The sequence below is a fragment of the Equus przewalskii genome, chromosome 6, assembly GCF_037783145.1.
Source record: "Equus przewalskii isolate Varuska chromosome 6, EquPr2, whole genome shotgun sequence".
NCBI classification, from domain to species: domain Eukaryota; kingdom Metazoa; phylum Chordata; class Mammalia; order Perissodactyla; family Equidae; genus Equus; species Equus przewalskii.
In genome coordinates, this window is record NC_091836.1 from 17542224 (window position 1) to 17554704 (window position 12481).

Below are 12481 nucleotides of genomic sequence, written 5' to 3' on the forward strand. Positions count from 1 at the left end.
AATGTCTTTTTCGTTCTATTGTGGAGGGGAGAGATCACCAGTAGAACTCACTCTGCCATTATGCTGATATCAATCCTCCTCACATAACTCTTTTACATTGTAATAACCTTAACCCTGCTACTTTTCTCCACTCTGTTACCAGTGCAGTCCCTCACGACTGCCCAATGCTGATGAATCACCTCCTAACTTCTTATGATGATCTGCAGGAAACTCCTTTGGGTAACAGCAACTTCTCATGGTTTACTGATGGTTCTGATTTAAAAGGTGACAATGGCAAATATTGTGCTGGGTATGCTATTGCAACTCCTTTTGATATCACTGAGGCAGCAACTTTACACCTGGCTACATCAGCCCAAGAGGCTGAATTATATTCTCTTACACAGGCTTATACCTCAGGGAAAAATTGCCAACATTTATAATGATCGTAGACATGCTTTTGGAGTAGCTCATGATTATGGAACGTTGTGGTACCACGTGGCTTCCTTATTTTCAGCAGAAATAAAATTTGAAATGGTCCCTGTGTTCAGGAATTATTGGATGTTATACTTTTACCTACTGCTTTAGCTATTATTAAGATCCCAAGACATTCTAAACTTGACTCTCTAGAAGCTAAAGGAAATCACCTTGCTGACATTTCCACAAGGAATGCATCCCTTAAAGGAACCAACAAAAACTAATGCCTCTGTCATGGTCCAAAGGGATATTTCCACAAAGGATAACTTAGAAAAACTGGCTATAGAAGACCAACAGTTGGCCTCAGGAAAGGAAAAACAAGATTGGAAATTCAACAATTGTTGATTTGGTAAAAAGACAAAGCTCTAGTTCAGACTAAATAATAACCCAGTGCTTCCAGAGACTCTAAAATTTCTCACCCTTAACCACTGTACACGCATTAAACCATTGGTCTACTGACAAAATTATAACATTCATGAGGTAGTATTGGCAGGGAAATATAAACAAGGCCACAAAAAGTGCCTACCTCACTTGTCCTATTTGTCCAAAATATAATCCAGGGAAGCCTGTTCGTACTGTTCCTGGACATTTCAAACTCCCTAATAGACCATTCAAGGTTTAGCAGATGGATTTCATACAACATCTCCCTTCTTGTGGATATAAACATGTTTTAGTCATGGTTTGTATGTTTTCTCAATGGACAGAAGCCTTTCTTTGCAGAGAGGCTACTGCCTCTTCTGTGGCTAAAGTCCTTTTGGAAAGAATTATTTCCACCTGGGGAACTCCTCTTACGCTTCATAATAATCAAGGAACCCATTTTACTGGTCAGGTACTTCGACAAGTCTGTGCTGTTTGGCCAGTTTTACAACACTTTCACTGCATTTACCATTCTCAATCCTCTGGTTTAGTCTAATGCACTATTGGCATTACTAAGACTCGGTTGGCAAAATTTGTAGAGACCTTCCAAACACCTTGGCCAAAAGCATTGCTATTGGTCCTTTTAAATCTCAGATACATCCACTTTGGAACTCAAAAACTCTTCCTTTGAGATAGTCACAAAATGCCCAATCCTGCATCTTTTAATCCACAGCTGATAAAAGGAGTTATACTCCAATATCACAAAGGCCTAATTGCTTCTATTAAAAATAATCGTGTTTTATAGGAATGCATAAAGATACATGCACCCCTACGTTCATCGCAGCATTATTCGCAATAGCCAAGACTTAGAAGCAACCTAGGTGGCCATCAAAGGACGAATGGATAAAGAAGATGTGGTATATATACATGATGGAATACTACTCAGTCATAAGAAATTATGAAATCCGGCCATTTGTGACAACATGGATGGAACTTGAGGGCATTATGCTGAGTGAAATAAGTCAGAGGGAGAAAGTCAAATACCATATGATCTCACTCATAAGTAGAAGATAAAAATGACAAACATATAGAAACAGAGATTGGATTGGTTGTTACCAGAGGGGAAGTGGGGAGGGAGGAGGATGAAATGGGTGATTGGGCACACATGCATGGTGGGTGGTGAACGTGATGTAACCTACACAGAAATTGAAATATCTAATGATGCACACCTGAAATTTATATAACATTAGAAACCAATGTCACACTATAAAAAAATAAAGGAAGAATACCTAACTATGAAAACAATAATAATAATCATGTTTTAGGGGGCCAGCCCAGTGACATAGTGATTAAGTTCACATGCTCCACTTCAGTGGCCCGGGGTTTCCTGGTTTGGATCCCAGGTGCGGACCTATGCACCACCCACTTATCAAGCCATGCTGTGGCAGGCATCCCACATATAAAGTAGAGGAAGATGGGCATGGATGTTAGCTCAGGGCCAATCTTCAGCAAAAAGAGGAGGATTGGTGGCGGCTGTTACCTCAGGGATAATCTTCCTCAAAAAGAAAAAAATCATGTTTTGGCAGAGCAATCTTTTTACGGTGCACCCCAGGCAGACAAAGATTTTGTCTACTGGAAAAAGACATCTCCAGAAGGACTCTTCAACCTCGCTGGGAAGACCCCATCAGGTACAGTTAACTAACCCTTGTGCTGCAAAACTCCAGGGAATAGACTCTTGCGTCCATGTGACACACCTAAAGCACCAAACCTTGACTGGACATGCACATAATCTGGTGACCTGAAAGTAAAGATTTCCTGGAATTGAAGCAGATGACATTTGATGACACAGTTTTCCCAAGATGTCTGGACCAGATAAGGTGGAAGTTTGTTTGACAAAGCTTTGATGATGACATAATGAGCATCTTCAGATGATCTCCAGTGCCTATGATCTTGATAACATATGGACTTTAGAAAAGAAAAATGCCTACCCCTACTTATTACTCAAACGTGGCCTCAATAGGTTTCCAGTCTGTGCACTTTTCCTCCAACATGGGACACCAAGGAAAAGTCCTTCCTGGCATCGAGGGTCAAAAAGCTGATGAAATCAGAAAAATCTGACTCTTGATCAGCCATCCTTTCAGGAAAAGATCTTGACCAAAAGAGGAAAACATGGAGATTAATAGACAGAAACCTCATTAAATTGGACTCCAGAGCCCAAAGTGGGGGAGCTTTCACACCCTATGTTCATAGCAGAGCCCAACAGGAAGAAGAAAAACTTTCTCTTCTTAGCCATCAAGAAGATCAGCTAAAGAAAGACTGGCACAACTCAGGCAATGAAAAGCCACCACCCCTTGAACTCTGTTTACAGTAGCCCTCCCAACTTCCTCTTCCCTTCTATAAGAATTTCTCCTCCCTTGCTCCTCAAGGACTTGCACGTGGCTTACCATGGTTGAGGACACTGAATTGCAATTCTTTGCTCATCTCCAATAAACCCATTTTTGCTGGAGAAATAACTGGCTGTCTATCTGTTTAAGGTCAACAGAGGCAACTGGAATAACCCAAGCAAAAGACACTAAGAACCTAAACCAAGACTGCAGAGGAAGGAACAGAATTTGAAGGTATTTAGGAAGCAGAATCAACAAGGCTCAGTACTGATTGGATGCTATGGGTAGAGGGGATGGAGAAGTCTAAGCAACTTCAGGCTTCTGACTATGGAAACTTCATGGAAGACGGTCTAGTCTTCTTGAAGAATCTAGGGAGAGGAGCAGGTCTGAAATGGAAAATAATGAATTTTACATTGAACATTTTGTGTTTGGAGTGCCTCTAAGACGTCCAGATGGAAATGTGTAGCAAGGTAATAAAAAAATATGTGTCTGTCACTCAGAAGTGATTTCTTAATATCTAGTAATAACAAATTTATTTAGTCCTTCCAAATGTACAATATTCTTTTTTTTTTTTGAGCAAGATTAGCCCTGAGCTGACATTTGCCACCAATCCTCCTCTTTTTTGCTGAGGAAGACTAGTCCTGGACTAACATCTGTGCCCATCTTCCTCTACTTTTATAGGTGGGATGCCTGCCACAGCATGGCTTGATAAGTGGTATGTAGGTCTGCACCTGGGATCTGAACTGGCGAACCCTGGGCCGCCGAAATGGAACGTGCAAACTTAACTGCTGTGCCACTGGGCTGGCCCCACAATATTCTTTTATTAATCCAAAAACCATCTTTTTGGGGCCGGCCTGGTGGCCCAGCGGCTAAGTGCACATGTTCCACTTTGGTAGCCTGTGGTTCACCAGTTCGGATCCCAGGTGCAGATGTGGCACTGCTTGGCAAGCCATGCTGTGGCAGGCATCCCACATATAAAGTAGAGGAAGATGGGCACAGATGTTAGTTTAGGGTCAGTCTTCCTCAGCAAAAAGAGGAAGATTAGCAGCAGATGTTAGCTCAGTGCTAATCTTCCTCAAAAAAAAAAGAAAGAAAGAAAAAGAAAACAAAAAGCAAAAAACATCTTTTTATATAGAGAGATACAAAGGTATAGGTTTAATAACTTACACTAGTTAGCATAATCATTCAACTAGTCAACACAGATCCCAATGTGAATCCCAGTCTGACTCCCAACCTTGGGCTCTATCCATTATGCTGTACTGCCTCCAAGTGTACCCAAGTTGCAACAGCACAAGGAAACTTAAATCACCTGCAATAGTCCTCCTCTATCCAAGAGGGAGACATTCCAAGACCTCTATTGGATGCCTGAAACCACGGATAGTACCAAAGCCTATATATATACTACATTTTTTCCTATACATACATTCCTACTATAAAATTTAATTTATAAATTAGGCACAGTAAGAGATTAACAACAATAATAATAAAATAGAACAATTATAACAATGTACTATAATAAAAGTTATGTGAATGTGGTCTGTCTCTCTCAAGATATCTTCTTGTACTGTACTCACCCCTCTTGTGATGATGTCAGATGATACAATGCCTACGTAATGAGATGAAGTGAGGTGAATGGCGTAGACTTTGTGTGATAGTGTTCTTTTTGGACCCCAGTTGACCATGGGTAACTGAAACTGCAGACAGCGAAACCGCAAATGAGGAGGGGCTACCACGGTACTTCATTGTTTTAGGAAACATTTATACATAGTCAAACACTTGCAGGCCAAAAGTAATCCAGTGGGACAGATTCTTAGTCTACGTAACCTTTTGAGAAATCTTTTGGAAGCCCTACGATAGCCTGGTATTTCCCAGGGAAAAAAAACTCTAAAAAAATAATTTCTATATGGCCTAAAAAAAATTATTCAGTAATCTGAAAGAACTTAGTTTTTAGCTTTATTAAGCTACCAAGAAGTAATGGACCAATTGGAAATAAGGGCTAGAAGTCCAATGTAATTACTTGCTATACTATCTTCCTATGGTCTTCAGCCAAAAGCACTAAAGGTCTGAATTTCTGCTTAGTATTAATAAAAATAAAAGCAATGTTAAGCATCACAGTCAGTATACTTCGAAGAGTTAGGGGAAAACACCAAGACAATAAAGAATGATTTTTCCAGCTTTGAGGGAGCAGACTCACACAAGTTCTATAAAATAGAGTTATTTACCCACGCAGACAGAGAAAGAAACGCCTCCTTTCTTCAAAAACAGACCCCACAGAGCTCCAAAAGGAGAGAATGATTGTGAGATGGGAAAAGAGAGAAACTGGAAGAATACACTGATCTGGGGCTTTAAAACTCTCACCTTCTGAGATTTTTGAAAAAGAAGAAGAGGTTGCACAGATTGTAAGCAAGGTAGCTGACATTCGAATCCAAGTACCGAAATTTATCTCTGTCTTCAAATTTCATGCTCTCAATCACCCTGTTTTCTGCCTTTTAATAAATAAGTTTAGATATTATCTTCCAAAACCCCAAGTCATACTGAATGCCTCTGATCAGCCATCAACCTGGAGAAGAGTTTGTCTTTCCTAAAAGCATAATCCTAAGTGAGGGGAAATCTAAGGTACAGATCACCTGTCTTTCCATTAATTTATTCAATAATTAAATACTCAGTTCTTATTCTGTGCCTGGCACTCTCCTAATATTGCATATATAGAGCATGGAAGATGAGGTGGGGAAGTGAGTTAATTAATAATACATAAGAAGGATATCAGATAGTTTTAAGTGCTAGTGGTAGAAGGGAAGAAATAGGAAAACAGAAATTGGTAATAGTCTTGAACCTGAAATCAGAAGAACGAGGTGCTAGCCTGGCTTTGCCACAGACTTGTGTTTGGTCCTTGGGCAAAACACCTCACTCTCCTGGATCTTAATTCCTCACACATCAAACGAAAGTCATTTTAAAACATAGTGTATTGAACATATATGTTTATCCTTTTTCCTTTCCAAAATCTCAGCGAGTGAGAGTAAACAGACTAACCAAAGAAAGATGAAGACTTAAACCCACAAGCACAAAGAGAAGAAAAGACAACAGCAGGCAAGGGTGTCAATCAAATTTTGGAAGATATGAGTAGTTGAACAAATCATAACTGATTTAGCAGAATTAAGGAAGCTGAAGCTTCGGTGTGAAAAGTCAGAGGCCAAAACAAACCACCAGGGAAAATAAAATGAAGTCAGAGGAAACAGACTAAGCAGAGGCCAAAAGAAAACTTTAAAAACATTAATTATCATCAGAGAGATAACATAATAATGTATTTATGAAACAAGAACAGTATGCTGTAAACACAAAATAATCAGAGAGCAACAACAACAAAAACCTCTTGGAAATTAAAGTGTGAAAGAAAAACTTAAAAATTCAACAGAAATATTGAAAGATAAACTTGGGGAAATCTACTAACAAGTGAAAGCAGGGGCCAGCCTGGTGGCATGGTGGTGAAGTTAACACGCTCCACTTCAGTGGCCCGGGGTTCAACAGGTTCAGATCCTGGGCATGGACCTACTCACCACTCAACTAGCCATGCTGTGGCAATGTCCCACATACAAAATAGAGGAAGATTGGTACAGACGTTAGCTCGGTGACAATCTTCCTCAAGCAAAAAGAGGAAGATGGGCAACAGATGTCAGCTCAGGACCAATCTTCCTCACCAAAAAAAGAAAGAAAGAAATGAAACCAAAATATAAAGAGAGAGAAAAAGAGAGATAAACAGAAGAAAATCAAAAGATATGTCCAAAACTTCTTACATCCAACTTTTAGGTATTCCAGGAAGAGGAAAAAGAAATGGAGAAAAGGAAATTCTCAAAGAAAAAATAAATTTTAAAAAAATCCAGGAATTGAAGCATAAGAGTGCCTATAATGAAAGAGCCCACAGTGAGAGAAAAAGTCATACCATGGTAAAATTTTATAAAACTAGACATAAATAAAGGATCCAACCAGCTTACAGAGAGGAAAAAAGCAAGCAGTTTCTATGCAAAGATTTAGGAATGAAAACGGCATTGGACTTCTCGACCACAACATTGGAACCTAGGAGACAATGCAAAAACATCTTCAAAATTCTGATGGAAATTGATTGCCAACCACAAAACACTATATCCAGGCAAACTATTAAGTAAATATGAAGGTAAAATAAAGACATTTTTAGACATGAAAGTGATCCCAAAAATAATCCTTACTATGCATCCTTTTTTGGGAAGCTGCTGGAAAATGTGATCGACCAAATGAAAAAATCTATCAAGAAAGAAAGATATATGGTGTGGCAGATGCAGTGAAGCCTCGCTAAATAATTATTCTAACTTCCTCCTAGTGTGCCTCTCTGAGTGTGTAGAGGCTGGAAAGCTAAAAACTGCATTTACCCAATTCCCTTGAAGCTAAGACTTCAGTTTTTGTTAATCAGATGCATGCATGCTAAACTTGAAGTCAGAACTGAGTTAAGTGGAGAATGAGTATGTAACATGCATGGCATCTGTTTTTGCTGGTGCGGATATAGTAAGTGTGACATGGCTTTGGAGCCCACAGTTGCAGTGGCAGCATCCTGATTCCTGTATCAGAGCTAAGAGGGTATGTTCTTGTAGCATGGCTTCCTGATTCCCCAGCATCTTGACTAGGGCAGATGGCAGCACTCCAGCAGCCAGTCTTGTTCTGAGTCATCCCTGGAGGCCACCTAGAGCCTGCTCCTCCAGCCCTCTCAGCAATTATTTTCGCCACTGAATTCCTATATTAAATCATTTTCTGCTTAAAGTAGCTGGAATGATTTCTGTTGCCTATCTGCACCCAAAAGGATTGTAGGCAACAGACAGTCAAAGATAGGAACCTAGGATTTATGTAACCTGGATTTATTTGAAAGGAGTGGGGATCTATCAAGATTAGAAGATGGGATGCCTCTAGTCCATGTCACCCAGAGGCATGTTACTTACATCATCACCTGCATGAACTAAAATGAAGTGCCTTTTGAAGGCACAGCTTTGGTGGAATGAGTAGCAAAAACCACCACAGTGTGATGTGCATAAAGAATGCAAGGACTGGGAGGTTCAGGTTATTTTTTGCTTCCCTGAGTCTCTTTAAACCCACTCTGTGGCGCTAATTTTCCCCCACCTCTAGATAAAAACTCAGGCCAGTGCTTGGACTTTTCAGGCCATTCTTAGGTAATAGAAAGTCCTTTTAGTCACTTCAGGTCACAAGGCACACACTCAATTCAATAATAAAAATCCCCTGTCCCACAAGTCAAAGCTGTGGCTTCTCTCTGACTCACTGCTGCAGGGAAGCCTGCAAATCGGGAGGAGGAGAAAGCCAGCTGCTGCCTCTGCCCCACCCCTCGCGTCTCCTTCTCCCCCATCTTGCCGGCCCTGGTTTTTGACCTCTCTAGGGTCTGAGTACACAGAAAAGGAAGAGGAAAGGGAAGCAGAAAAATTCGTATCTAACTGGCACCGTCACGGTAATGTGGCGTCATACTCTTTGGTCTCTGAGAAGGTTTTAAACCAGCTCTTTTTTTCCTGGGCACTTTGGCAGATTTTGTGGACTTTTAATAAATTCCGCATCACTAAGAAGCTTTCACTTGCAAGTCCCCTGCCATGGGTGTATGCGTCTGTATTCCAACTAGTTGTTTACCACTCCTTCCATGGTCCACAGGCATCCAGTGGTACACCTCCAGGGAATCTTCTTGGATGGGATCTAAGACATTTCCATGCTGGCTCTCTCACATGCATGATTTCCTTCTGGTCCACAGAAAACGCTTACTCATCCTTTGCCCTGAGGAAGTAGGGAAATGCAGGTTAGTCCCAACATATCAGTAACTTCTCCTTTGCTCCTACATTGGAATGGATGGCCAGCAAGGCTCTCAGTCTTTAGATTTCTCCGGTTTTGTAAAACATATCCCCAAATTGCTGGGACACATATCGGACTCTGTAAGTGATCCTCTTGAGGTTCTTGCCCTGCACTTGAGATGAGGGGCAGGCATCCTTGGGAAGGGGAGAAGGAACTCACAGAACACTACCAGTTCTCTCCAAAACTCTCCTCTCATCACTGGCAATCTATGACTTTTATATTCTCTATACAGGTAGGGTTTATGAGTTGAATGAGCAGTTTTGGGATGTCTCTTGAAATTTTTGTATCTTTGTCTCAAGCCTTACTTTGAAATATGTTCTCTTGTAAAGAGGATTCCACTGAAACTGCCATTATATCATGTTACACTTTGGCAAAAATTAAAATTAAAATGATGGGTTCTCAGTAGACGAGATAATTTTCAAAGTCTCTTCCAGCATTAAAAACTCTGTATTTATGTGGTGGTGGGAGGTGTATTCAAAGAGAAAGCAAAATGCTAACGGTGATGGCACTGAGAAGCGCAGGAAAGGTGTTTGGTGTGATGTGGTCAGGGATGGGTATAGCAGCCGGCCACACAGTATTCCCTGTTGACTCTCCCTGAACTCCTTGGAGGATGAGGCTGAAAGGATGACCACACAAAACTTCAAAGAACTACTGGCCAGACACCATCATTTGGAGAGACTTGAAGAAGGTAGTTTAGACAAAGAAAAAACTTTTTGCTTTTCCATTTTGAGATCTTTAAGATGTTAGAGAAACACTGTTCAATATATTTAACTCTAGGGAGGATCACAATAGTGATTGTTTTATAATATGCCATGTCTCTATGTTTTTAATAAAAATAAATGGCCACTCTTTTGCAGCAACTCCATGAATGTATTATTGAAGAATGCAGGCTACATGCAGGTTGCGTATTCCTAATGAAATGTTGCTTGATAGAAAATGTAGTAAAAGCTGAATCATTTTTTAAGGAAGAATCAGAGTCCAAGCATTTAGCTCTATTGAGGTGAATAGGTCCTGAACGTTCTTTGGTAGACTTCCAATCAGAAATCACTCGCATCTGAGGAGGCTTAGAATTGGAAGAGATTCAATTCTTTCCCTTTTCTCTTCCTCAATAATATTGATTTCTGAGCATCTTTGTAAAGCAAAATTTCCTCAATGTTTTAGGTTTGAGATTAGAGGAAAACTTGCTTCTACTTTCACAGTTCAGAAATTCCAACAAAATTGCTTTCTTTAATGATTTTGAAATTCATTGTGATGATTTACACCCTAACTTTGGAGTCATTTCATTTCCAGTGATGGGAAAAGTGAGGTAAGAAAAAACTAGAGATCAATCATCAAGTTAGTCACCCTTAGCAAAACTGTCAATTTGATAGGTAAAAAATGCATATCATTGATTTAATTTGCATTGCTTTGATTACTAGTGAGGTTGGGCATTTTTTCAGTGCTTAATGGCCATTTGTATTTTCTCGTTTGTGAATAACCTGTTCATTGGTAGAAATGGTGTTTTAATAAATCAGATAGCAATTTCCAGTGAAGTAAAGACAAACTATATTCTGACCTCTGCTTTTTCTAATTTGTACCTTACTAATACTGCTCTTGAATGAGTAGATTACAGGCCCCTAGCTATAAAACAAAATAAAACAAACAAAAAAACTAGCCTTGCTTTTAAATGTGAATCACTTTTAAGGGTTTCTGTTATAACCATTCTGCTCTATATTCAGACAAGAAATGCTTCTAAAAAGTCAACTGTTCTAAAAATAAATTCTTACCCTTGAAAGACAGATACCACTGTTTAACTTGCTTATCAGTTACAAATTTATACAAGTTAATTCATTGGGTTACCTACATGTGTTTTCATTTCGAATGGTTGAGACAGACATTTAGTTTCATCTGATTTAAAATTTTTCCAGGTTAAGTTCCTAAAGTCATATTCCATTATATTGAACATTTGGGTCTTGAAGACCCTTTCATCTGTGTGCTAGAGTGAATTCCAAACTACTTCCTGAGGAGAATCTAAGCCCCACCCAAGAATATTCCCTTGGCGTACCTCTATGGCTCTCCAGGACTTTTCTACCTTCAAAAGAGTTTGTCAGGCCAGCCCTCATGCCTTAGTGGTTAAGTTCGGGACACTCCACTTCAGCGGCCCAGGTTCAGTTCCCAGGTGCAGACCTACACCACTTGTCTGTCAGTGGCCCTGCTGTGGTGGCAGCTCACATACAAAAAAGAGTAAGATTGGCAATAGATGTTAGCTCAAGGTGAATCTTCCTCAGCAAAAAAAAAAAAAAAAAAAAAAAAGACTGTCAATCTTATCTCCAGCCCAGCTGACTATTAATACTTATGGCTCTACTTTTAACTACACTCCAGGTACCTTGCATTGAGAATAACATTAAATTCATAATACTTGTCCAAAGTGAGACAAATAATGTTTATGCGAGATTTACTGAATGGTCTATTCCCCTAGTCTTATTACGATCTATCGCTAGGAAAAACCAAACCAGAAGAGACCTGAATCTCAACCTCTTGTCATCTGTTCTTGCTGCCTTAAGCTCAGACATGATGCCATTGGCCTATGCTGAGAGGCATTCACATGAAACAATCAAACTGTTTCTTGACCTCCTCAACTCCATGGATATTTTTCATCTACATTACTTGAGGGACCCACTTCCCAGAGTCACATTCTGGATGTCATCAACAGAAACTATACCACTTCCAAAATCACAAATCTAACATCTGACCCTCTTTTCTGTCCATCTTTACTCAAGTAGTGAGTACTTTACGCAAGTAGTGAGCTTCTTTACTCAAGTAGTGAGCACACTGCCACATTCTTCATCTCATTAAGGGTACCTATCTATTGACGCCTTCCCCCTCCACCACTTCCCGTCTATCAAGGTTTTCTTGTCTTCATTTTCTTCCTTATCTACCTTAGGTATCACGGCCTAAATTTATTATCACTCATGTAATTTAAAAATCCAAGGATATGTCTTGCTTTAGCTATAGCTTGATGCTGGGGATCAGACGATGTCAAAAGAATGCAGTCTCTTTTCTGGGCTTAAAAGCTTTGTTTCCTCCAGGTTGGTTCCACACTCAGGCAGACTCTCTCATGATGGCAAGGAGGCTGCACTCATTAACCTCAAAACCCCAAATCCAACTGAAAGAGAGATTCTCTTTTTTAATAGCTTTCACTAAAGCCCTGTGATTCACTAAGAATCACTAGGATGAGGCACACTTTACTCCTCCCTCTTCTGGCTTGCTAGAATGTGGATGTGATGGCTGGTGCTTATGCAGTGGTTTTGGAGGTGAAAGCCACAAGTAGAGCATGGCAGAGCAGCAATGTAGACAAAGTCTGGGTCCTTACCTTCATAAAGCTGCCTACTAGTCCCAGACAGCCCAACTTTATCCTTCTTTTACATGAAAGAGACATA